Source organism: Canis lupus, chromosome 1 (assembly GCF_011100685.1).
Source record: "Canis lupus familiaris isolate Mischka breed German Shepherd chromosome 1, alternate assembly UU_Cfam_GSD_1.0, whole genome shotgun sequence".
NCBI lineage: Eukaryota > Metazoa > Chordata > Mammalia > Carnivora > Canidae > Canis > Canis lupus.
Genome location: NC_049222.1, coordinates 40,885,121 through 40,891,972, shown reverse-complemented (window position 1 = coordinate 40,891,972; position 6,852 = coordinate 40,885,121). Strand labels below are relative to the sequence as shown.

At 47.9% G+C, this 6,852-nt stretch overlaps 1 long non-coding RNA gene across 1 annotated transcript; it reads left to right on the top strand.

Moving 5' to 3' along the window:
* Nucleotides 1-5,263: 5,263 nt before the first annotated feature.
* Nucleotides 5,264-5,844, top strand: LOC119875937. Its single transcript, XR_005353074.1, has 2 exons — nt 5,264-5,355; nt 5,501-5,844. It is a non-coding gene; the product is annotated as an uncharacterized LOC119875937 (long non-coding RNA).
* Nucleotides 5,845-6,852: the final 1,008 nt, after the last annotated feature.

Sequence of the window (6,852 nt, the reverse complement as noted above, 5' to 3'; positions counted from 1 at the left end):
GCCATTACATTTCCAGTCCCTAGTGTCACCAGCTGAGTCCAAACAACCTGTGCTACTCCAAAACATAACTGGGCTGAGTCCCAAGCCCAGAATCCCTCTTTTTGCCTGCTTCTGCTGCTCTAGGGGTCCCACCAAGTCCCCAAGGAGGAGCAAGAACTTGAAGTCCAAGAGAGGGTAATGGCTTCAGGCCTAGCCTCACACAATGCCTCCTCCCTCTGACACCTAAATGACAATCCTTTTTTGTTGGTTTGTTTAAGTAGGTCCCTACAGCAGGGCTTGAGCTCACAACTCTAAGATCAAGACCCAAGCTGATATCTAGAGGCACATGCTTAACCCACTGAGCCATCCTGGTGCCCCCGGATGATAGCATTCTTGCTATTGCTTCAGCTTGCAAGCATCGCCTTGGGATGCTTCTTTGAAGGCGCAGTCTCTTTTCTCTCACTGAATCCATCATTGTCCTGCAGCACTGCTCCTTGTCTGACCCGGACTGAAAGTTTCTGTATTGGAGAAGGAAGAACGTGATGGGCCAGCTGGGAAGTTAGGGCACCAAGATGGAGAACTTTCCCGCCACTCTCACAACGGACCTCCACGTCACCACCAGAAGACCCATACTCTCCATCCGGGAACCTCCCAGTTGGGAAGTGCCAATCACCTACTCGCCGCCCCGTGCCCCCTGAACACCGCATACCTCACCGTATATGAACTCATACTCCTGCCTTGAGGTGATCCGACACACCTTCTCCCGCACATACTCACCTATCACCATATACCTCACCTTTTGGGGGCACAAGCCAAGACTCCACCCCAACTCAATAAAAGAACATTGCCAATTCTCTCCCAGCGCGACTTCCCTGACTCGGGCCACCTCTCCGAGTCACCTAACCTTGCCCATTAGAGCACTCTCGAACCTACTGCCTGGCTCTGCTGTTTTTTTTTTAATTTCTCCACCGTTCATTTTGGAAAAAACCTAACAGAAAGGCAGGTCCTTTTCATCATTTCCTAAATCTTGTGAGCCAGAAGCTTAGGGTTTTGCCTCTTTCTTTGTTCAGGCATGTCTGTCTGTCTGTCTGTCCTCTGTCTTCCACACGTGTTTTAGTGAGGCTTGTGTATTAACATGACACTGACCAGGAATGCTATTCCCTCTCAGTTCCTGGAGAGCCTAGCCTACTCCCTACTTTTGACTCTTATCACCCCAAGGTGGCAATCCTTCCTTGCACTGCTCCCCTCAACTCTGGATGTGCTGGAATACAGGGCCTTGATTTAGGACTCCTTCGAATCCTCCCATTCTTCTTCACACCTTCTGTTGCTAAGTCCTGCCTTCTTCACAGAAAGAGAATTTTCCAATAGAATTTTCATATTTTGGACTTGGCCAATTGCATCCTTCTGCCTGTTTATGTTGTTTGGCTGACAATATTTTCTATAAACCAGCTGTTAAGTCCAGAGACCTATGATTTGTTTTAGGTTCAATTTTGGTTTTGCAAATCTACTTTTTTTTTTTTGTAAGATTTTATTTACTTATTTGTGAGAGACAGAGAGGGAGAGAGAGAGAGAGAGAGGCAGAGACACAGAGAGAGAGAAGCAGGCTCCATGCAGGGAGCCGAAGTGGGATGGATCCTGGGTCTCCAGGGTCATGCCCCAGGCCAAAGGTGGTGCTAAACCACTGGACCACCGGGGCTGCCCTGCAAATCTACTTCTTAGTTGGTGTTGGAAATAAGTATCCCAGTATATTACATCAAATTTGGGGCTGGACCTTCAGGTGGGACCTAGTACACATGAGCACCTGGGGCCTGGAGGCAAAAGATGGTGAGTAGCTATTCAGCTGCTTTGGGATAGACCACATCCACTAGGAAGACCTCAGGGAGCTCTGGAGAAGCAGGAAGCTCAGGACTATCTTCTGTGTTCACTGACAAATTTACATAAGAACAGGTCTACAAAAGAAGCTTTACCTTTGCCTTCTGGATAGTTTTACTTCCCTACCACCTTTCAAATCAGACTTGGTGCTTTATACCTTTTTATGAATTACTGTGCCAACTGAAACAAAGCATCAGAATTACCCTCAAGTTGTGACATTTTTTCAAGATTTGAGAAGTGAATAATATTTTGATGCAATCTCTATTTTAGTGAGCTATGACCGAACAAAATGCCTCATTTTAGGGCATTGCCCAAATTGCCTATATGGAATGAAAAAAAAAACTCAAAGATCTGAATTTACAGAATTTAAGGGAAGGACCCAAATGACCAAGGAACATCACTTACCACTTTTGCTGTATTGCAGGCAATGCAGAATGGTAGTTGTTATCAGAACATGAAATATCACAAAATAGGACTTCAACCTATAAATCCATGTGATAGTCCTGAGAAGCAGAAAGCAGGATGGGATTAACCTACAGTGATTTCAATGGAGGAAGCCCCCATGAGAAAAGAGAATGAAGCCTGGGGGCATCTAGGAGATCTTTCACATCAAAGTAGTTCAGACCCCAAGTGAAGGAGAGGCAGAGTTTGAATGGTGGCATCATTCACCTCCAACCTGTCTAGGGAAAGTACCACAAGGTCTCAGGAGAGTCCTTAAATAAAAGTGGGCCATCAGAGGAGTCCCAGGTCTCCCAGGAAGAGGCCTGTCTTAGTAGGCTCTGTCAGTGGCTGGGAGCAGCCCTAGGGAGAGTGGCCTTGGCTCCTCCACAGCAATGCACTTGAGAGCATAGCCTGGGACCCGTGGTCTAGTGAGCACTCTGTAGTTCTCCAGCCAGCACAGCACAAGCCACATAAACCCTCAGCTTGGGAAAGGATGATGTATTTTTCTAAAATATTAGTATTGTAGGGGAGAAAAAAAAATTTCCCTCTACCCTTTGGAGTTACAGGCTGAGATGCCTGAAATAAGGACAGATTAATGAGAGAAAAAGAAATGTAAATTTATTAATATAGGTATCTCATATACAGATGGGAGAGGCCCAGGGGGAAAAAATAACTCCCAAGGCAGTTTAGAACTGCCTTAAATTCCATCTTCAGAGAGAAAGGGAAGCAGGGATATAGGCCTCTTAGAGGAGAGTGAATAAATGATTTTTAGGAAAGATGACCAGGGCCCTAGAAGGACAGATGGGAGGCGTGAGAGTTTGGGACAAAGCTTGGGTGTAGTGTAGATTTTCAGGACTTGCAGGATCTTCTCCTAAAGTAAAAGCCAGTCCTTCCTAGGATTCTACCTCACAGGTGAAGAAATCAAGGGCAAAGACTTGCCAAGTGCTCATCAAATCAGCAGCCAGAACTGGCTACTCTAAGCTCTTTCAGGAGGATGCCTGTGAAAACACTGACCTTAGCTGCCAGTGGATGTTGCCACCAAAACACCCCTGAGGCTCTTCTGTGACTTGCCTCCCACTTTGCAACCTTATTGGCCTGAACAAAACAAACAGACCCATGTGAGCCCACTGCATGTTCCTGCTGAACTATACTTCTCCACGGTAGAGCTTTCTGCTGGGGGATGATCTAACTGGGAGCATTTCTAACCCTGGATGCCCACTGAATACATTTCATGGGTTTGTGAAAAAAGCCACAAAATTTGGCTTCTTGATGCATCTGAATTGGCAAGGTTCTCCTTTTCAACTCTTTTCTTTCAGATTTTATTTCTTTTTAAAGATTTTATTTATTTATTCATGACAGGCACAGAGAGAGAGGCAGAGACACAGGCAGAGGGAGAAAGAAGCAGGCTCCATGCAGGGAGCCGAATGTGGGACTCGATCCCAGGTCTCCAGGATCACACCCAGGACTGAAGGCAGCGCTAAACTGCTGAGCCACCCGGGCTGCCCTAGATTTTGTTTATTTCTTAGAGAGAGAGAGAGAGAGACCATGAGCAGGGGAGAAGGGGCAGAGGGAGACAGAGAAGCAGGCTCTCTGTTGAGCAGGGAGCCTGATGAGGGGCTCAAAACCAGGACCCCAGGATCATCATCTGAGCCAGAGGCAGACACTCAACTGACTGAGCCCCCAGGTGCCCCTATTCAACTCTCTTCTTTCTAGGAATTACTTGATACCTGACTGATACCTTTAATGACACCCTCTGGGACCCTGAGCAGAAAAACCAACAAGGAAGTCATGCCAGACTTTTGACCTACAGATCTCTGAGCTAATGACTGAGTGCCCTTGAAACAGACGAATGGTAGTAATCTGTCACACAGCAATAGAACACTAGTCACATACCTTTAGGCTGTGAGGAGAGGTGCAACTAGAATCAATTAATGATTAAAATAATTTCCCTTAGACTAAGCTCAGCTCCATACTTTCCAAACCATGTTCACTTTCCGTATCCACATTTTCAAGCAGGTAGCATAGGATATGTAAACATTGCAATGCATACTGTGGCTCTGGACCTTTGTGTGCAACATCCAGGAGTTCCCACAGCCACTGGTCCCACTTTGAAAGACCAGCAATTGGGGCACCTGGCTGGCTCAGTTGGTAGAGCATCTGCCCCTTGGTCTAGGGTAGTGAGTTCAAGCCTCACCTTATTTGTGGAGCCTGCCTAAAAAATGTATTTTTAAATAAATAAAATATATGTTTAAAAAAGAAAGACTAATAATTACTCAATTATATATGAACCTATAAGAAGATAAAAGTGCCTGAGTTTTGCCAGTGTTTTTATCAAAAGCCCTAGCCTCCTGAGACACACAAATGGATATCATATAAAGATATGATATGCTGGATGATATTTCCCCTGGAAGCATTTTACTCATCAAATACTATGAGTATTAGAAATGAAGCCATTCATCTAACAAGTTGCTCTGTTTCCAGCAGCCAAAGGTTTACAGGGGAAACTTGGACCTTAGGCTAAGCCCAACTTGGGGCTTGAACTGTGCAGGGGGTTACAGGGTGTGGAGGGAGGGTGGGTGTTGCACAGAGCAGGTGGCTTGAGGCGACGGGCGGGGGTGGGGGGGTGGCTCTCGGTCCGGGGCGCCAGGCCCCCTCGGAGCCGGACAGAAGCAAGGGGCCCCGCGGCCCCCCGCGTCACTAGGGGCCCCCCACCCCCGGGGCCCTCCCAGGTGTCCTCGAAGGCTGCTTCGGGCTCCCGCGACCCGCCGGGGACGCCGCGTTTTCGAGCCCTGCACGAGACTGTCAAGGAGGAAGAAAGAACCACGGAAACCGAGAAGCTGCAGGAGAGCACTTCCTTCCGATGAAGGTCTGTGGCGGAGCTGGGCCCGGACCCGAGGCGCCCAGGGCCCCCCGGCCTCTGGCTCCCGGGCCCCTCCCCTGCCCCTCCCCCCCCTCCGCCCTCCCCCCGCCTCCTGGGCCCTGCGGACTCCACCCTAAGGCAGTCCGGCCGGCCGCGCTGCTCTCCTGTGACAGTGACACAAATTTATTTGTGGCAGAGGAAAGGTGAGTGTGAGGAGAGTGAGGGAACACTGGGGAGAAGGGTTTGGGTGTGAAAAGGAGTAAAACAAAACAAAACAAAAGACTCTCACTTAAAATGGAGTGAGAAGCCCTGAAGGGAGCACTCTCATGCATACATCATTCCTTGCAGGCTGCAGGACCAGAAGGGGGCAAGGAAGATCATTCTCACCCTAACCAGGGAAGACGCCTTCACAATGGATTTATCTCCTGCTGTGAAGAAAAAGAAGGGAGGTCTCCCCCTGTCTCAGCAACAGCCCACTAACCACCACTTGCAGCCAATGAGAAATCTCCACACCCTCAAACTCTTGCTCTTTTCCAATGAAGCTTTGTTCAAAATAGCCCGCCCCAAATTCCTCCTAAACCCTAATAAAAGCTGACCTTCCCAGCTTTTTTTCAACTTCCCTATGCTTTGCCATACTATGCTTATCCAAACTGCAATTCCTCTCCTATTCCTGAATAAACTTGTTTCACCAACTGGTTTCTCATAAGGTTGATATGGGTGTGTAGTGGGGCAAGTACACCTTGTGTGAGAGAACTTTGGCGAGTTTTGGTGTGTGTGTGTGTATGTGTGTGTGTTTTGTGTTTCCCCGAGGTGTCTTCAGAGATAATTGTATCTCCCCTGAACAGGTCAGCATGGGGTGGAAGAAGGGGAAGGGGTAGTATGTGTCTGTAGAATGAGGAAGTGGGATGCACTGGGCCAGACCATGTATGTAAGAGGAAGTGTCAGGGAAATGTCTATAACAGGAATGTTTCTGGAGATTGCCGTAAAAGTAAGTTGGGATATTTTGTGCGGAAGAATTTCAAAGAAGGTGGGCAGGACTTTGTGTAGAAGGAGTGTGTGTAGAGTGTGAGAAAGCAAAGGTATGAGTGGAGGGGGCAACCAGTGTGTCTTTGCAGAGAGTGCATGTGTGTGTCAGGCAAGCAGGCTTGAGAGTAGGGGAGAAAGGATATGTGGTGAGGGGATGTGTGTGCCCAGTGGTGGAGGGGGTGTTAGGACCTTCTGTACAGAAAGCATGGTGAGGGGTGACTTGTATGTATGTATGTGGAAGGAGGATGAGTAACAAACAGGAAGACTATGTGGGGGGATGAGTTTATTTGAAGAGTGTTGGGGAGCAGACTGTATGGAGATGGACAGGTTGGAGGGTGGGCAATAGTGTGAAATGCTGTGATGTCAGGGTGCATGCATGTCTGACAATGGAGGTGTCAATGTGGGAAAGGTAGGCTCATTATGTATGACAATTAGTGCATAAGGAACGCTACTAAAGAGGCATGGACAGTGGTCTGCTCCCTCTGATTTGTCCTGCCTTGATTGTCAACAACCTACAATGGTTTTACCATGAAATTGCAATGGAACCAAAATTGGGGGGGGGGGGGACAGCTAAGAAATTGGGTGTGTGGTGACATTCCTTTTTTCCTTTTTGGTTTCATTTTGTGTGTCTGTGAGGTTTTGGGTGGCAGGGAGGGTGGTTGTGGTTTGGCTTG